This window comes from Tamandua tetradactyla, chromosome 5 (genome assembly GCF_023851605.1).
Source record: "Tamandua tetradactyla isolate mTamTet1 chromosome 5, mTamTet1.pri, whole genome shotgun sequence".
In the NCBI taxonomy this organism is placed as follows: Eukaryota; Metazoa; Chordata; class Mammalia; order Pilosa; family Myrmecophagidae; genus Tamandua; species Tamandua tetradactyla.
This window is the reverse complement of record NC_135331.1, coordinates 104,515,958-104,536,664: the sequence shown is the minus strand read 5'-3', so window position 1 is coordinate 104,536,664 and position 20,707 is coordinate 104,515,958. Positions and strand designations below refer to the sequence as shown.

The window sequence follows — 20,707 nt, the reverse complement described above, 5'->3', positions numbered from 1 at the left end:
AGGATTTAACAAATGAATATGAATGCTGAATCATTAAATTGATATTTCTTTTAGTCTCCAGTATCTTAAGCAGCTAGAAGCAAAAACCTAAAATTGTGGAATTGCAACCCATTTCAGTCTCTGAAATCTGTTCTACAACTAATGGTGGTGCTGTGCTTTGAAATTTATTGCTTTTTTGTATATATGTTATTTTTCACAAAAAAAGAAAGAAAAAAGTCAATTGTGATGATAAAAAACGTTTAAACCTTCTAGCCTCCTATATTCTGGAGCAACTAGAAGGAAAAATCTAAAAGGATATTATGGTAGTCCATGACAAACTCTGGGATCTGTCTTGTAACTACTTGTTGAAGAGTGCTTTGAAAACTATTGCTTTTTTGTTTCTTTGCTCTGTATATATGTTATACTAGTCAATAAAAAAGTTAAAAAATAAAATAAAGAATTATTTCAATTGCTGGCAGTTTTTCACAGTCCAGTTTCATAGACTAAACTTAAACTTTAAGCATATATTTTGTGTTTTATTTATTTGTCTTGTGTGGAATCAAATGACATTACAACCTATCCAGAGGCTCTCTCACAGTTTTTTTTTTAGAAAAAGCATTTTCAAAATTAGGCATGCAATGCCACTGAGTTTATAGAGGGTTTTAAGTTACAGTTAATAACTAGGGTATATTTTAAAATTTATCTGTGATTTTCCATCTGTTCTAATGCTTTCACTCACTGTAGTGACAAATTCCAGTCGTCATATAACCTATTAAGAAGTAAGTGGGTTATCAGAACTGCAACCTCATTATCCTTTTCTGCTTAGGTAAAAAGAAACAAATACACAGGACGCACATACCCACACACCCACACACATACCACACTCTATAACGAATTTTGGCCTTGTGTGATTAGATTACTTAACATTTTGAGCCTGAGTTTTCCTTCGTTTATAAGATAATGATAACAAGACTTTTCCCAAAGATTATGTAAGGATGAGATGAAGAAACGCAAGTTCCTGATGGTAGGTGGCAGCAAATGCATCTTCTCTTTCCCAGTTATTTCAGCTGGGTGGCCTTGGTGTTCTGGAATTCTGGACCTTAGATGATTTTTCACACTAAGCCTGGAATGATTTTCCCAAAGATGTCATCTTTAGACCCTAGTGTCTTTTATTACAAATTCATAGTACTAAAGCAATGGTTCTTCTGCAAGTGATATTTGAGAATCACCTATGAAACATCAAAAGGCAACACCTGTAAATGCTTCATTTCTCTTTCTAGGTTCTAATATGCTAAAGGATTTAGAAAAAGCATATAAACACAGAGCTGATCTATGATACATTTTCCTAGAGTAATATTACAAAATTTTAGGGCTGGATGTTATAGGGGCAGATCAGGAGAGATGACCTGATGTAGTTTGGAAAAGCCCCACCAGTGACTGTCAAGTAGTCCCTCTGGTTGAGAACCATTTTGTATTATAAATAGTCCTCCTTTCTTTTTTAAATTTTTTGTTGATATATATTATATATTCACATACCATATAATCATCCAAAGTGTGCAATCACTGGTTCACAATATCATCATATAGCTGTGATGTCACAATTGACATTTTTTCTTTTTTGTGAAAAATAACATATATAGAAAAAAGCAATAAATTTCAGAGCACATCACAACAATTAGTTGTACAACATATTTCAGAGTTTGGTATGGGTTACAATTCCACAATTTTAAGTTTTTACTTCTAGCTGTTCTAAGATACTGAGACTAAAAGAAATATCAATATAATTATTCAGCAATCACCCTCATTTGTTAAACCCTACCTTCTCTGTATAACTCCACCATCACCTTTGATCTTTCTCACACTTTTAAGAGGTATGTGGGTTATGTTCTTTCTAACTTTTTCCTGTTCTATGGGGCTGTTGACATAATTCCCCTTTCTGTAAGAACGTCAGCCGCTGCCAATGCTTTCACATTAATACTGATTTTCTCATCACGTACCTCAGATTTGGCCTCACTTAGGAGTACATCATAGAACCATGAAATAAGCATTTATTGCCAAAAGTGAACTATGCTCTGATGTAAACATACATGTAGAAAAACTGTATTTGTACTGTACTATTTGATTCTCCTCTTGCATAGTTTGTAATTACTGCAGTAGTTGCTTTTAATTGTTTACAAGTCCTTCTATATAATCTCATGTTTCCTAAAGAACAGGGACTGACTTTACTTTTCACTTTAGTATAAAGTGAAAGTATACTTTCACTCGTGTACTTTACCAACTGGATTTTTAATAAATCCCTTATTTAATAAATAAAGCATTATCTGAGGGCTTCCCAAAACCACTATTTCCTTGGTAAAAAAAAAAAATGATCTGCTCAAGTCATTTGACATTATAAAAATTATTTTGAGGTTTGGCTGCTTTTCTCTGAAAATTGGCTAGAGGTATTAAAGGAAAAATCCCTCTCCAGACATCTCCCTGTTACTGAGAGTGAGTCCGACTTGAAAAAAGTACCGTTAGCTTAGAAAATTTAGCATACCTTCAAGGTCACTATGACTAAAAGGTATACTGGATGTCTCATAGTGATGCTGATTTATAGGCCGATTCATTCATTCATTCATCAAAAATATTGCATACTTATTATGTACTGTGCAAAATGCTGGACAATGCAGAGATGAGTCATTTCAGGAAGAGTAGAAAAAAATCTATGAAATATGAAAGTCACAAGGCACAGCTTTCCCACCTAATATTATCGCTCTCATTTATTGCAGTTTAAAAACTCCCAAGAAATCCAATCTAATACCAGAACAAGAAAAAGAAAAGGATTAATATAAACCAAGCTACTTATTAAGAATGTCTGATATTCAGGGGCCCCAGATTCCCAGTGCAAAATGTCCTCCTTCATACCAAAAGAAGGGTTATGGTTTAAAAAGTAGCCAGATGGGATTCATGGAGTAGGTTCCAATTTTGGTTCACCACCATCAGCCAATGGTGTGAGCTTGGTCTAGACCCCATCCACTCTAGTCCATTGACCTTTTCTGCACTCTGAAACTCTTTTTAAACTCTTTAATTCTTTATACATTCCCAACATTTAATTAGCACTTGTTATGCATGAATGGACCAAGATAAGTAGTATATGGCCATTGTTCTCAGGCACATAGTCTTATTTAGGAAAGTGATAAATAAACACTTACGTGCAATATATCGTGAAAGATGTTAAGAAATGATTCAAATTATGTACTCAAGAGTTTTGATCAATTTACATGAGCACAAAAAAGGGCATACAAATACATTGACTATGGCATTGTCAGTAAATATAGGCTTATTTCACTTTTTACCTGTTGCATGGTCATTCAGCTATTTGGATGCATCAATGTTTAATTCTTTATTTTTGAATAGTAAAGTTGCTTTCATTTTTTTCTATCATTAAACTGCAAATAATAACACGGCACATATCTTTGTATACATATGAGCACAAAATGTTCTGTATGACATTCTGAAGTGTGAAATTTCTGTGTGATAAAATATCCTATTTTAAACTATTAATATATATTTCAAAGTTACCTTATAAAATGTCTACCATTATTAATGGTATCGTCTTTTAAAAATATATGTTGATCTGATAGGGGAAAATAACACATTTTATTTTAGTTTCATTGGATATATTCACATACCATACAATCCAACCAAGGGTACAATAAATAGCTTTTAGTATATTCACAGAGTTGTGCATTTCTTACCACAAAAATTATAGAATATTTTCATTACTCCAAAAGGGAAAACCCTATGCCCCTTAGCAGTCACCTCTCAATCCCTCTAATGTTCCCTACATAACCAGTAGTCTAGTTTTGTCTCTATAGATTTATTTTTATTTATATTATATATAATGGAATCATTCAATATGTAGTACTTTGTGTCTGTTTTTCTTTTGTTGGGATAATGTTTCTTAAAATTATTATTATTTTTTAATTAGGAAATTTGGAGCAAAGAAAAGTCATGTAAAAATACAATATTCCCATATAATTCCCTATTGTTGACACTTTGTATTAGTATGGTACCTTTTTTTGCAACTGATGAAAGAATATTGAAATGGTTCTATTAACTATGGTCTATGGTTTACATTAGGTGTATTCTTTTCCCACATACTATCCTATTATTAACACTTTGTTTTAGTGGTCATACAATATTTGTCCTTTTGTGTCTGGCTTATTTCACTTAGGATAATGTCCTCAAGGTTCATCCATGTCATCGCATGCATCAGGACTTCATTGCTTCTTACAGCTGAATAATGTTTTATCATGTATGAATATATATATATACACACACCACATGTTTTAACCCATTCATTGGTTAAAGAATATAAATTGCATCCATCTTTTGGCAATTGTAAATAATGCTGCTATGAATATCAGTGTGCAAATATCTGTTCTAGCCCCTGCTTTCAATTTTTGTGAGTATATACCTAGTAGCAGGATTTCTGGGTCATTTGATAATTCTTTGTTTAGCTTCCTTAGGAACTGCCAAACTGTATTCCACAGCAGGAGCACCATTTAACATTCCCACCGGCAATGATTATTCCTATTTCATCACATCATCTCCAATACTTGTAATTTTCTGTTTTTTTTTTTAATAGTAGCCATTCTAGTGGATGTGAAATTATATCTCATTGTGTTTTTGTAAGTTTTTAAATTGTGAAATATGACATATACCAAAAATAAAAAAAATTAAATAGAGCAATAATTTTCAGAGTACATTTTAGCAAGTAGTTACAGAACAGATTTCAAAGGTTGCTATGGGTTACCATTCCACAACTTCAGGTTTTACCGTCTAGTTTCTCCAAAACACCAGCGGCCAAAAGAAATATCAGTGTAATGATTTGGCAGTCATACTCATCTGTTAAATCCTATCTTCTGTATTACAGCTCTTCTCTGATTTACTCCCAATCTATACAGGTCTCTGAGCTATGCCCATTCTAACTTTTTCATGTTGAAAAGAAATATTGACAGTATAGGATGGAGGGTGGAATTAATTGGTATTTTTGGAGAGGTTGACCCCTCTGGGTGTTAAGGCTTATCTGTCCTAGGAACTCTCTGAAGTTTATAAGTTTCAGTAAAGTAAACTTAGTGCACAAAACTTTTGTAGAGTCTCAGAACCCTAGGTGTTATTTAAGATTAACAGATGTTAGTTGGGGTTTGGCAAACCATAGCAATTAGCGATAATCTAGCTGAATCTTGCATAACAGGAGCCTCCAGAATAGCCTCTCGCCTCCATTTGAATTCTCTTGGTCACCCTATTTTTTTTTTTTTAACATTTCCTTTCCTTTTTTTTGGTCCAGAAGGCATTGTTGATCCCATGGTGCAAGGGCCAGGCTCATCCCTGGGAATCATGTCCCATGCTTTCAGGCAGATTTTTACTCCTGGGTGTTCTATCCCATGTAGCGGGGAGAGTAATAATTTACCTTGCAGATTTGGGCTTAGAGAGAGGCCACATCTGAGCAATGAAAGAGGCTTCCTGGAAGCAGCTCTTAGGCATAATTAATTATAAGTAGTCTTAGCTTCTCAGCTACAGAAATGAATTTCTTTTGGGCAGTCCTCAATATCAAGTGCTTGGCCTATTTTGTTGGGAGTCCCTAATGTTTGAGAGAGTACCAGGAATTTCCCAGATGAGGACATTTAACAGTTCCATATTTTCCTCTCCAGTCTCACAAGGGACTCTACCATACTTTTTAATTATCAGCCCCCCATACTCTAGGACGTACTTTGATATTACATTAAACCATACTGAATTGCAAAGCCTCATTCACATTCTGGGTTCCATGTGTCTAGGTTGTTAAAATGAGTTATTTAGGCAGGTTGATGTACATTGTGAGTTACATTAAATTAGGTTATAACACAGTAAGTCTCTCTGCCTCTGGTCTCATATAATAGGTGACATTCTAGAATACACACATAACCATCCTTTGCCCTGTATTATATTTGCCTTAGTCCCTACCAGATTGGCTTCGTTTTTTATCTCTAATTGAAGTCTGATTTTTTGTTTTTGGTTACTTTAACAATTTTTGTGCATATCAATGTTGACTTTCAGAGTGTTGGGGACAGGAGGCTAGCCTAAGATGGCGACTGGGCTAACATGGCCACCCTGGCTGATGCAACAGCACCTACTTAGTACAACAAGGTTCTTCACGGAAATAGGTTCCCGCCGGGACCTTCCCGCCGGCGCGAATTCCCCACCAATTATCTAAGCAGTCTTTCCCGCCGGCGCGAACTCCCTCCTATCATAATGCTCCACATACCCTACTTCCCCTCCCAAGCTGGTATATATACACCCGGCTTGGTTAATAAAATTTGCAGCTTGATCAGAATCCTGTCTTGCTGTCCTTCTTGCGTCTCTCTGTCCCATCGCCATTCTTCCCTCAGCAGGTGGCGGACCCCCGTTGACTGTCCTGCGGGTCGGGACAACTGGCGCCCAACGTGGGGCTCGACCGCTGGCTGAGAGGTGGAAGCGTCGCGCGCCGAAAAATGAGGAGGGCCCTCCCATAACCCCGGACTGCCACAGAAGTAACTCGCCTGTGAACGCAGCCCCGGCGACACTGCCTCGCGCCGACGAACGAACGAAGAAAAGAACAAAGGATCACGCAGTGAGTCACTTTCATTTTCATTTAAAAAATTCACCATGGGACAGGAATCTAGTACACATGAGCTTTACGTGAGACAATTAAAAGAAACCCTCAAGACGCAAGGAGTGAGAGTTAAGAAAAAGGACCTTAGAAATTTCTTTCAGTTTGTCTATCAAACCTGTCCATGGTTCCCTGCTGACGGGACCATAGACCAAAAATGCTGATCGAGAGTAGGAGATTATTTAAAGGACTACTATAAAACTTTCGGGCCGGAAAAGGTACCAGTTACAGACTTCAATTATTGGAACTTAATCAATGAGACCATAAAAACTTCCCCTTCAGACCCTGAAATACTACAGCTTTGTAGAGAGGGAGAAAATGCCTTAAAAGATGCATGTCCCCTCTCCAGACCCCACTCGGAATGTAATTCTGTAGTTACAAAATAATCCCCTCCTTAACTCCCTGCAAACCGCCAGTCAGGTGCTCTCCTCTCTCTCTCTAATGACTAACCAAAATAAGCCCTCTAACCCCCGCTGTGCTCGCTACGTTTTTCCGGTCCTCCGTAGCCAGCAAAAGGCAAAGTCAGAAACTTCCAAGCCTCAGTCTGAACAGGAAAGCAGTGAGGGGGAAGGGAGCGAGAAAGCTAATGATGAGGACGAAATAAAATCCAAATGTAGCCGCGAGCGGGAGGAAACACCCCGAACCAATAAATACAAAAGGATTAATCTAAAATATTTAAAAGAACTAAAAAAAGCTGTGCATAATTATGGAGCAACTGCCCTTTTACTCTGGCTTTGCTAGACAATATTAGCGAAACGGAGCTTACTCCAAATGATTGGTCACAGCTCGCCAGAGCCACCCTATCAGGTGGCGATTTCTTGTTATGGAAAGCGGACTCTGAGGAGCAGTGTAAAAAGTATGCTGAAAGCAACGTCTTAAAAGACAGCACAAAATCCTGGTCATTAAAAAAGCTTCTAGGGTCAAGTCCTTATCATCTTAATTCTACCCAGGCACAATACCCCCGAGGACTTGGTCTCCAGGTGCAGTCCGCCACCATTAAAGCATGGAGGCTACTCCCCCAAAAACGGGCTCTCACGTCCTCTTTATCAAAAATAGTTCAGGGCCCCAACGAGCTGTATACTGACTTTCTCAGTCAGCTACAGATCGCAGCCCAGTGCATTCTTGGTGATCAGGAAAGCAAAAGCGATTTTATCAAGCATCTCGCTTATGAAAATGCTAACACCGCCTGTCAGGCGGCAATCTGCCCTTTTCGTAATACTGACCTCTCCAATTATATTAAACTTTGTAACGGAATAAATCCTAATACTCAGGCAATATTAGCTGTCTTACAAAATAGCCCTCAAAACAACGGCCCCATCTGTTTTAATTGTAACAAATCGGGTCATTATTCAAAAAATTGCCCCCTACGCATTATTTTTGAATAATGGAATATGGAATAAAGCCTAAACTAATATAATAAGTGCTGAGAGTTTGTAAAAATAGAAATTATGATTAAAATCAAGAAAGATTTAATAAGTCTAAAATGACAATGTTTTCTTGAACTTTTAGCCTGTTATAATGAAAAGATATAAAAAGATTCTAAATAATTAGTTAGAAAGCAAAGAGTCTGTGTTTTATCAAAATAACTTATGTTAACTTTTGTCATGTTGTTATCTGTATAAAAAATACTGATTTTCTCCTGGGTATCATTATACTGGCAAAAAGTGCCTCTTTTCTTGCCCTAAACCAGGTGGCTTAATCTATTAATCTAAGTACTATTACTATAAATGAGTCTATTACTGGCTAAATCATATTCAAATCATATAAATACCTATATTCCTTTAAGCCAAAATATCTTAAGACTTTGTCCAATCTTTATATAAACTACATATGTATAAGCTAAATTTATCCCAAGATAACCATGGCTTATATTGGAAGCAGATCAGATTTGAGGGTTGAATGCAAGGAAAAAATATACTTGTGGAGTCTTTTTTGTTCACCTGATGTTGCCATTACATGCAACTGATATTGCTATCACATGACCTTGGTAAAAAATAGTTAAAATGTACACTCTAGCTGGGAGGACTGGCTATCCCCCCAGAAAGAGGTGTACTTTAATAAAAATATCTAGGTCCAGGAAGCTCCTCTTGGTCCCTAGCCAGTTCCCAGAGGACCCAACTGGGCCCGGTCATGTAAGCAAATCAGAATTTGGCTACTATTGTGAAAAAATACCATAAAAACTGCATGCAATAAATTTAAAATTAGCAAAAATGCACAACCAATTATAAAGAATCCACATTCCTGCATTCCTTTTAAATCAATCCAATGAATTCAATTTTTAAAAATCTGGTCATTTGCTATGGGTACATGTCACTATTGGCACTCTGCATTCATTTTTGCTACCTGCCACTTTAGGGATTCCTAATTATATATTACAAAACTTGCTTGATATTTTACAAGGAAATTCTGATTTATTAAGCAAAAGGCAGTTAACAGCTGCAGCTGAACAAGAGTTACAATTAATTGAATAATGCATTCAAAAAAGACAGCTTGTTCAAATAAATCTAAAAAATCCTGTTGATTTTATTATTTTCTTTACCTTGCAATCTCCCACAGGCCTATTTTAGATCTATTTGAACACAATTCGCCAAGGTCCTCTGGAAAGATCCATTGGATAACACTTGGTGAGGACCAGATCCGGTCCTGATATGGGGCAGAGAATCAGTGTATATATATTCTAGGGAATTAATTCAGACAAATGGTTACCAGAGCAATTAACAAAACAAATAAACAATAACAATCTGTCCAGGGCAAAAAGGTTGCCCTGAGAAAAGGCATTTTTCTCTCTTTCTTTCTCCAGCACAGCTGAAGCTACTAATAAACCAGCAAGCCCTGCTATAACCTATTCAACGACGGCTAAGCTGACAGACGACTGAAGTCTAAGAATCCATCTACTGGTGTTGCTGGTCTAGGCACCGGTATCGCCTCAATCACCCTCCAACAACAAAGCCTCTCAGCCTAAGAGCTGTAATAGACGAGGACTTAACCCGTATTGAAACTTCCATCACCCACCTTGAAAAGTCCCTTACATCCCTATCAGAAATAGTTCTCCAAAATAGAAGAGGGCTAGACCTGCTCTTCCTTAAACAAGGAGGGCTTTGTGCAGCATTAGGCGAGGAATGTTGCTTTTATGCTGATCATTCTGGCTTAATCAGAAATTCAATGACCAAACTTAGGGAAGGAATTGCAAACCGCGAACATGAGCGGGAAGCCCAAGGAGGCTCCTCCTGGGGACTCAATGGAATCCTCCCTTACCTTCTCCCTATATTAGGCCCCTTAATAACCCTACTCCTTATAATATCTATTGCACCTGCTATTATAAGGAAAATACTCCAGCTTGTAAAGGATCAAGTTAACTCAGCCCTAGGGAGGCCCATTCAGGTGCATTACCAAAGGCTCCATCTCCAGGACCAGGGCGTAACCCTGGAAGGCCAGGAAGCCGTCTACCCTCTGTAAGTTCCCCCTCCTACGGGAGCAGCATACCACTCGAAAGTATGCTTCTAGCTTATGCTATGATTGGTACCACTGGGTGCAAGGCGAAGCACTGCAAAGGAGGGCCAGAACAATCGAAGGCCACTTTCGAGCTCCTTGAGAAGTATGCCTCATTTGCATAGGGGTTTGCTCTGCGAAAATTCCCCTCCCCAGAAAAACAGAGCCACAAACAACTTGGGGAATGAGGCCTCTACTTCCCCCAGTAAAGGTTAATGCCAAAATGCTTAATCAGCATCCTTCCTCCATCCTTTTGAAAAACAAAGGGAGGAGATGTTGGGGACAGGAGGCTAGCCTAAGATGGCGACTGGGCTAACATGGCCACCCTGGCTGATGCAACAGCACCTACTTAGTACAACAAGGTTCTTCACGGAAATAGGTTCCCGCCGGGACTTTCCCGCCGGCGCGAATTCCCCACCAATTATCTAACCAGTCTTTCCCGCCGGCGCGAACTCCCTCCTATCATAATGCTCCACATACCCTACTTCCCCTCCCAAGCTGGTATATATACACCCAGCTTGGTTAATAAAATTTGCAGCTTGATCAGAATCCTGTCTTGCTGTCCTTCTTGCGTCTCTCTGTCCCATCGCCATTCTTCCCTCAGCAGGTGGCGGACCCCCGTTGACTGTCCTGCGGGTCGGGACATCAGAGCTGCAGATTTCCAGCTCTGAGTCTTAGGTGACACAGAGTTATCCAGCATTACAGGGAAATACCAGCTTATACACATACAGCACAGTGTCTCAAAGCTAGAAATACAGTTATAACTCCAGACGAAGTATGACTGCTATAAGAACTTACAATATAGGCTCCAGTTTTCTTATACCTGTTTTCTAAAAGAGACCATACTATATTTGTTCTTTTGTTTCTGGCTTATATTTTGCACAGCACAATGTCTTCAAGGTTCATTCACTTCATTGCATAGCTCATGACTTTGTCCCTTTTTGTAGTTGCACAATATTCCTTCATGTATATGCATCATAGTTCATCATTCAGCTTCTCAGTCATTGTGCCCTTTGGCGCCCTCCATCTATTGGGCATCATGAATAATGTCTAAAATAAATAATCCATATCTCACAGTGTTCTCACTCAGTTGTACAATCATCAGCACTCTCATTTCTAGACAGTTTTCATTGGTCCAAAGAGACAAAGAATAGATAAACTTGGCCTCACCAAATATCAAATTTAAACCTCCCCCATCTCTTGTCCTTCCTCCCCAATTATTAGCCCCTGACATTGCCATGATACTGTTAACATCTTCCTGTTAACTATAGGCTGTAGCAATTAATATTAGTTTTCCTCCATACCCCTCTATTGTTGATAAGTTCATGTAAGAATTTATTTTTACTAGGCCTAAGAGTCACCCTCAGAGGACCTCTTTTGTTGCTCAGATGTGGCTTCTTTCTCTAAGCCAACATGGCAAATGAACTCACTGCCCTCCCCCACTACATGGGACATGACTCCCAGGGGTGTAAATCTCCATGGCAGTATGGGATAGAAATCCTGGAGTAAGCTGGGACCTGGCATCAAGGGATTGAGAAAAACTTGACCAAAAGGGAGAAGAGAAAAATGAGAAAAAATAAAGTGTCAGTGGCTGAGAGATTTCAAACAGAGTTGAGCAGTTATCCTGGAGGTTATTCTTGCACATTATATAGATATCCCTTTTTAGTTTATGATGTATTGGACTGGCGAGAAGGAAGTACCTGAAACTATAGAGCTGTGTTCCAGTAGCCTTGTTTCTTGAAGATGATTGTATAATGATATAGTTTTTACAATGTGACTGTGTGATTGTGAAAACTTTGTGTTTGATGTTCCTTTTATCTAGGGTGTGGACAGATGAATAACAACTATGGATAAAAATAAACAAATAATAGGGGGAACAGAGGTTAAGATAAATTGGGTAGGGTGGTACAACGGTGGCTCAGTGGCAGAATACTCGCCTGCCATGCCAGAGACCCCAGTTCAATTCAGAAGGGGTAAAGGTATGGTATATGTGAGTTTTTTCTTTTTTATTTCTTTTTCTGGAGTGATGCAAATGTTCAAAAAAGTGATCATGGTGATAAATACACAACTATGTGATGACATTGTGAACCATCGATTGTACACCATGTATGGAATGTTTATATGTTAAGTTTTTATTAATAAAAATATATTTAAAATATATAAAAAATTTAAAAGTGGAAAAAAAACTTATTTATAATTGTAGAGTTAATCAGTGGGATATATGACATCACCCCTTTCAATCATAGTCACCTTCAGTATTTCAGTTTTACTCACTGCTCCCCTAAAGAACTACTGTCACTTCTGTTCCCTTATATTTAAGTTCAACCTCACTGGGTAACCATTCACCCATCTCTAGCTTCTGTGTATCTCTAAGTCCCCTATAATCTACTTTGTAAGCCTCTGAGTCTACCTTTACCAGAGTCATAATAGCAAAATTATACAGTATTCATCCTTCTGTGTCTGGCTTACTTCACTCAGCATTATGTCTTCGAGGTTCATCCACGTTGTTTTATGCTTCATGACCTCGTTTCGTCTTACTGCTACGTAATATTCCATCGTATGTATATTTCGCATTTTGTTTATCCACTCATCTGTTGATAGGCACTTGGATTGTTTCCATCTTTTGGCAGTTATAAATAGTGCCACTGTGAACATCAGTGTGCAAATATCTGTTCATGTTACTGCTTTCAGCTCTTCTGGGTGTGTATTGCGTATTGGAATTACCAGGTCATAGGGCAACTCGAGATTTAGTTTTCTGAGGAGCCACCAAACTTTTTTCCACAGTGGCTGTACCGTTATACATTCTCACCAGCAGTGAATGAGTATTCTAATTTCTCCACACTCTCTCCATCGTTTGTATTTTTCTGTTTGTTCGGTAGCAGCCATTCTGATAGGTGAGAAGTGATATTTCATTGTAGCCTTGTTTTGCATGTCTCTTATATGCCAGTTTAAAACTGGCATGTACCCCAGGAAAGACAGTATTGCTGGGTGGGATCATTTTTATTGTTTCCATGGAGATGTGACCCATGTAATTGTGAGTGGTAACTTTTGTTCAGATGGTTCCCAAGGAGATGTGAATCCACCCATTCAAAATGGGGTAGCTTACTGGTCCCCTTTAAGAGGGAACCATTTTGGAAAAAGCAAGAGTGCTGAGAGAGCCCACACAGCCAGAGACCTGGAGATATAGAATGAAAATGCCCCTAGGGAAGCCTTATGAAATGAGGAGAGAAAGCTAGCGGATGTCACCATGTGCCCTCCCAGCTGAGAGCAAAACCCTGAACTTCATCAACCCTTTTATCTTTCTCTAGAAGCCTTAATTTGGACATTTTCATGGGCTTAGAACTGCAAACTTGTAATTTAATAAGTTCCCCTTTTAAGAGCTATTTTGTTTCTGGTATATTGCATTCAGGCAGCTTACAAACTAGAACACCTTATAACTGATGAAGACAAGCAGCTCCTCATGTGCATTTGTATTTGTTCTTTGGATAAGTGTTTATTTATATTCTTTGACCATTTTAAGGTAGGGTTGCTTGTTCTTTTGTTGTTTAATTGTATAATTTTTTGTATGCTAGGGATCACATTTCTTTTTTATTTTTTCATATGAGTATCCCATTATTACAGCACTATTTGTTGAAAAAAATTTTTTTTCTGAAATACATGAGCCGGGAATTGAACCCAGGTCTCTTTCATGGCAGACAAGAATTCTACCACTGAACATTTCTTCATGTACACAGGATATCAAGCCTTTATCCAATATGTGGTTTCCAAATATTTTCTTCCATTGAGTTGGCTGCCTCTTTAACTTTTTGACAAAGTGTTTTGAGGAATAGAGGCTTTTGATTTTTTTTTTTCCTTTTCTTACATGGGCAGGCACCAGTAATCAAACCTGGGTTTTTGTCATGGCAGGCGAGAATTCTGCCTGTTAAGCCACCATTGCATTGCCCAAGGCTTTGATTTTGGGGAGCTCCCATTTATCTATTTTCTTCTTTCATTGCTTATGCTTTGGATTTAAAGTTTAAGAAGCTACGTCCTATTATTAGTTCTTGAAGATGTTTCCCTATATTTTTTTCCTAGGAGTTTTATGGTACGGCTCTTATATTTAGGACTTGGAATATTTTGAATTAATTTTTGTATAGGATGTAAGATAGGAGTCTTGCTTTGTTCTTTTGGTTATTGATATCTTGCTCTCCCATGCCCATTTAATGAAAAAACAGTTTTGTCCCAGTTCAGTGGATTTGGGGGCCTTGTCAAAGATCAATTGACTATAGATTTGGTGGTCTATCTCTGCAGTCTTGATTTGGATCCATTGATCAATACTTCTGTATTTGTGCTAATACCATGATATTGTTTTGACCACTGTGGCTTTATAATAAGCTTTAAAGTTAGTAAGTTTTAGTTCTCCCATTTTGCTCTTCTCTTTTAGGATACTTTTAGCTATTCAAAGTCTCTTTTCCTTCCAAATAAATTTGGTAACAAGGTTTTCTAAGTCCTCAAGGTAGGTTGTTGGAATTTTGATTGGTATTGCATTGAATCTATAGATCAGTTTGGGTAGTATGGCCATCTTGACAACATTTGACCTTCCTATCATTGAACATGGAATGTCTTTCCCTCAGTTTAGATCTTCTTTGATTTCTTTTGGCAATGTTTTGTAATTTTCTGTGTACAGGTAACTAACATTTCTTTTAGGCCCTATTTTGAATGGAATTCTTTCCTTAATTGTCTCCTCAGGTCATTACTTTTGTATAGAAACATTACTGATTTTGTGCATTCATTTTATATCCTGCCACTTTACTGAATTTTTTTTTGAAAGAAAAGAGCACATGGCAGCATGATTTTATTGAAATGTTTTAACACAATATGGGAGGAACTTAAAAGTCCAAATTTTAAACTAATACAAGCACTGCAAATACTACACTTCTGAATATAGTTGACAAGATATCTAACAAAGGCAAATTATAATATGAATATCTATAAATTCACTGATACAATTTTGTTTAAGGCCAAACAATTTTGGTATATTTATATTTCTCTGGCTCTCCTTTTTGCCTAGTTGTTTACCAAGTCTGCCCACATTCAACAGTTGAACAGGACCCAAATATTTGGTGATCTCACTTCAGTTTCCACACCCACAAACAGCAGGAATGTGAAAGTTGTGGGATTAAGCTGCTTACGAGGGGTCTTCAGCTCCTTTGCTGAACTGAAACCATCAAATAGTTAATTTCGACATTGCTACTGTGCCACCTCTAAGTCAGTTGTATTAGTTTATTGGTGTATCCAAGAGTACTTTAAAATACAAAGTGGGGTTAGATAATGACAGAAACACTCATTTCTTAACTCAGAGCATGACAAGACAGATTTTTATATCCTTTTTTAAATTTAGAGATCATTATTTTTAAAGTAACTATACAGTTATAGATTCTAAATATCTCAGTTGAAACAATTACCTTTAAATCACCTGGTTTTAGTCATGTCGACATGTCTACGTTTGATTTGTAAGCATTTATGCATGCCTACAAATAATATGCATGTAGTCTACATATACGTGTCCACAATTAATTTCCATTTCTCTAAGCAAAGAAATTCCAACAAATACAGATGTCACAGTTATCAAAAATAAAAAAAAATATATAGCATCAAAATCAGCTCTTTATACTTCTCAAGGAAACTCTTTCTATATATAGTCAATCTGTATTGGATAGCTGATTTTACCAAGCTACAATGTAATTTTTTCCCAACAGCCTGTTTTAGGTACAGTAAAATGCTGATTTCTACAACAACTAAAATGTTACTGTATAACTTCAGTTCATCCTCTGCTGTAGAGAAGTTCAAAACCCTAAATGCTACTTTTTAAGTTTGTTAATGATTTTGGTAGTTTGATTTTCCATCCACAGAATCTAAAATACTCAGAATTTATTTACTATAAGTTTTAAGATCAGCAGATGGGAGAGAAGTTTGTTTATTATTACTAGGCTTTGTCCATATAGGTGAATTCTATTCTTTTGGGACTTAATTCAGTAGTTTAGCTCTCCATCTCACCAATATGTATATAGTAAAATTCACAAACTGCCCAATGTTTGGTTTCCAATGCAGAAGCAGGAGCACATTAAGTCCGTCTTCCGGAGAACACACTCTTCAGTGAATTTCCCCGCTGCCATCATGTTGGGGCTATGCTTTTTCGAACATTATCCTAATGGAGCAATATTTACTTACTTGTACTTTTTTTGGAGGCTTCGCCTACGTACACTTTTCATATAAAAACCTTAGATAAAATAATCAGTTGCCTAGGGACTTGCTACTTCAAATTACAAAGGGCAAAAGAACATTTCATCAAAAACAAAACGATAGTCAAATATGCATTTGGTGGCTTTCCTAAAAATTTGCCTTTTTTATTTATGTCAAAAGGAAAATAAGGATCAGACTAGTAAATTTGAGGGGATTTGGAGGAGTCTTTATTTTGGTGGAAATCCACAACATGAAATTATTGGAAAAGTAAAAGCTATAGCTAAAACTATGATGCAAAAGAACAAGATGATAGGATGTGAGGTGTACCCCAAAGAACTGGAAATCAGCCTGTACTATCTACTTCTATCTGGAATGGAGAGGAAGGTGACAATGCAGCATTGAGCTCAGGGACTATGTCACAAAGCAGTTTCTAAATCACATCTCCTGCTGAACACAATTTAGGGATTTTAGGACATGGAATTTCAGGAAAATGACATTTATAAGATGTTTTTCAGACCTGTTAATAAAAGAATTACCTCCAGTGTGTCTAAACATCCATCAAAAAAAGAAGCGTGTCTCAGTCATCTCAAGCTAAATGACATTTTGTTCAAATTAAGCACAGTAAGTAAGGTGGCTTATTTGAACCCCGGTTACTAATTAAAAAAAAAAAAAAAAAAACAAACCTCAAGGAATTATACATTTTCCAAGCTTCTCTCAAAAGTAAATGGTGAATTCTACACAGGATGTTACCCCAAATGTCCATAGGTCTTCTCATCATATATTTACACTAGGTTTTAATTGGAAGTTACCTTTGGCAACCCTTGAAATATACATAACTAGGAATTTTCACAATAGAATTATTTACTTAAAGATGTGGCCTCAAAGCACTGAAAGAACAAAGGAAAAAGTCAGAACAAGTCAGAGCAAGTCAAGAAAACATAAACATTTCTCATTTAAGAGAGTTCATTAAAAAGTAAATAAATCCCCTCCTCCTGCTAAAAAATCCTGGAAATAAACGGTCTCAAACTTTAAAGGGGGGGGGGAGCGGATGACTCTCAGAATATACAAATAACTGATGTATTTTTAGCACTGTTGAGCCCTAAAATGAAAAGACAGAAACCATGAGCTGGCTTGTTCCACACTTCACCTTTTGGAGTTGTAGTGGGATATGGCTGAACAGGTAAGACACAGATTCACCATTATGTGTCGTCCGGATTGCTTCTGCCGAGATCACTGAGATATCAATAACCTGAATCTTGAAGCAGTGTATCATTTTGTCCTCTTGCAGAATTGTGTTTGTAATGACGACAGCCTCAAAAGCAGCACTGTTTATTCTGGAAATAGCTGGCCCTGAGAAGATCGCGTGGGTAAGGATAGCATAAACTTTGGTGGCTCCAGCCGAAAGTAGCTTGTTGGTGGCATGCCAGATGGTGCCACACATGTCGGCCATGTCATCCATGAGGATAGCCGCACGGTCCTTCACATCCCCCACGAGTACCATCCGGTCTACTTCATTCGCCTTCTTCCTCTCTTTGTGAATCAAAGCAAATTCCATGTTCAACCTGTCTGCAATTGATGTGACCCTTTTGGCTCCCCCTGCATCGGGTGAAACTATAATGCAGTGATGTTTTCCCAAATCCACTGCAGAACCGCAGGCTCTGTGTATAAGTTCTCCACAGGAATAGCAAATAATCCCTGTATCTGAGAGGTGTGCAGGTCCATGGTGATGATGTGATCTGCCCCGGCGACTGAAAGCATATTGGCCACAGTTTTACAGAAATTGGGGCACGGATCTTGTCTTTTTCATCTTGCCGGGAGTAGGGAAAACACGGGATGACAGCGGTCACCCCGGATGACGAGGCGATCTTGCAGACGTTGCTCATGATGAGGATTTCCATCGCCTTTCTCTTCTTGCTTTTAGGACTTTCTGCTTTTTAACATTTGACAGTCTGATTAGTATACTTAGAGTATATCTATTTGAATTTATTCTATTTGGGGTTCGTTAGGATTCTTGATTTGCATTTTTGCATCTTTTATAAGATTTGGAAAGTTTTCCCTATTATCTTTTCAACTAACCTTCCTAGCCCTTTACTGTTCTCCTTCTGGGACACTGATGATTCTTATATTTGTGCTCTTCATGCTCTCCATCATTTCTCTGAACTCCTGTTCCATTTTTTCCATCTTTCTTGCCATTTGTTCTTTTATGGGTTCGAGTTCAATCATTGTGTCTTCTAGCTTGCTTATTCTTACTCACCTCTTCAAATCTGCTGTTGTTTCTCTGATATATTTTTAATTTGAATTAAACTTTCATCTCTGTGAGATCTGCTATTTTTCTGTTTATTCTTTCAAATTCTTCTTTCTCCGCTAGTGCCATATTGATATCCTTTATGTCATTATGAATGTCCTTGATTAGTTGTTCCAAATTCTGTGTCACCTCCAGTGTTTTAATTTGGTCAGTTAGTTGGGCCATATCTTTCTGAATCTTCACATGCTTTGTGATTTCTGTTGTATTTGGGGCATTTATCTTGATGAGTTTGTTTTGCAAGTTGATTTCCTTGACTCACCTAAGGTTTTGAATTTGCTTGTGTTTTCCTTGAAGGTCCCCTTTTATACTTGGTTTGTTAGTAATTACTCACCAAACCAAGGCCCAGATCTCATGGAGGGGATGCAGTTCTACTTGAGTCTTACCAATAGATGGCTTTCTTGAGCCACCTCTTCTAATTAGCCCCACCTCTCCCTGACTGCAGTGGCCAGCTGAGCAAGATGGCATGGGGCAAAGAGCTATTCTTGGCATTGATTCCCAGCAAAGCCACTATTTTCTGCCCTCAGTGGGGCAGCCATTCTCAGAGCCAGGTGGGGTGGCTATTCTCATGCCCATAGGGTGGCTATACATGGTGCCCAGAGGAGTGGCTGTTCCTGGGGGCTGGAGTGGGGCTACTCATTCCTTCAGGGAACCAGCCTGCTGTGTCTGTGGGGGAGAGGTACCAGCCTCTACAGCTTGGGAAACCTCCATTTCTATGTGGGATCTCAACTGTTCCACCATTTCAGACTTGTGTAGGATATGTGTTCATCACTGAGATCCTCCAAACAGTTGTTCCATACAGTTCTTAGCTCTTTACTAGCTGCCCTAGAGGATGAATTAAATTCCTCTCCTCACTCTGCTGCTATCTTGTCCCACCTTCCTGGTAGGCTTTTGATTCTGATCATCGGTGTCTTGGGAGCAAAGCCAGGAGTGCTGGCCAGGATAAAGCAGTCCTGGGTTCCCACCTGTGTGATTTGGAGGAAACTGCTTAACCTCTCTGAGCTTCTTGTACATAATATGGAGCATGAAAAGTGCCCAGAACAGAGAAAAGTGTTAAGAAGTAACTTCCCTATCCATCTTTACTGGAAATAAGGGCCTTTCATCAACAGGACCCTCCTTCTCTCCCACAGAAACCCTCTAAGCTATTATTGTCCTAACTTTTCAGTTTGTCCCAGCCCAGAACACTTTGTGCCTGTGCTCACTGTGGTTTTCCATTGCATTTCCCTAATAGCTACTGATGCTAAACATCTTTTAATGTGCTTTATAGCCGTTTATATATCCTCTTTGGAGAAACATCTATTCAAACATTTTGCCCGTTTTTAAAAATTGGGTTGTCCTTTTTGTTTGTTTGTTTAGGTGCTTTTGCCTCCCTGCCCCCTGAAAGCAGTTGCCAGCTCATAAAGACTGTGAGTGCTCACCTCCATACCCAGGCTACACCTGCCCCCAACCCATACAGTCCCTCTCTCCACCCTCCTGGAGCTCTGCTCAGGTGTACATCAGTTTATGGCCCGCCCAGATCTGCATATGCGCATGGCACCCAGTCACAGCTCCCAGTTCTGGGTAAGCACTGACCTGTGCAGCCGGGCCACATTTGCCTCCAGCTCATATATGTATAGTGCTGACCCACTGCCCTGAGCTCTGCACATGTGCACACAGGGCCCATGCCCTAGACCAGCACACACCAGAGCCCTGGCCCCCATACCTGTATACCCACCCAGCCATATACTCTCTGCCGCTGGGCATCCACACTCATAGACACCAGCACAGCATTCCCTACCTATGCCTATACCTTCAGTGCAATGCATCACTACACTGTTGTGTCTTGTACCATGCCCCACATCTACTCCATATCTATCCCACAAATACAAGGCTTTAGGCAACTGAAGGAAATCAACTTCTAAAGTAAACCAATCCACATATTTACAATCCACAAAGATAGCAGAAGATCACTAAGCATCTCATGATGCAGACAGATATAACTGAGCATATATCTCAGTTATATATTTGGTTGAAACCAAATTGAAACAACAGAGGAGACACAG

The 20,707-nt window shown here is 38.4% G+C and overlaps 1 protein-coding gene and 1 pseudogene across 1 annotated transcript in view; one reads left to right on the top strand and one right to left on the bottom strand.

Annotated features, from left to right (window-relative positions):
• Window positions 1–20,707, top strand: part of CYP39A1 (cytochrome P450 family 39 subfamily A member 1) — a 198,767-nt gene that overhangs the window by 7,437 nt on the left and 170,623 nt on the right. The window lies entirely within an intron of this gene.
• On the bottom strand, window positions 17,463–18,278 carry LOC143683263 (ribose-phosphate pyrophosphokinase 2 pseudogene; annotated as a pseudogene).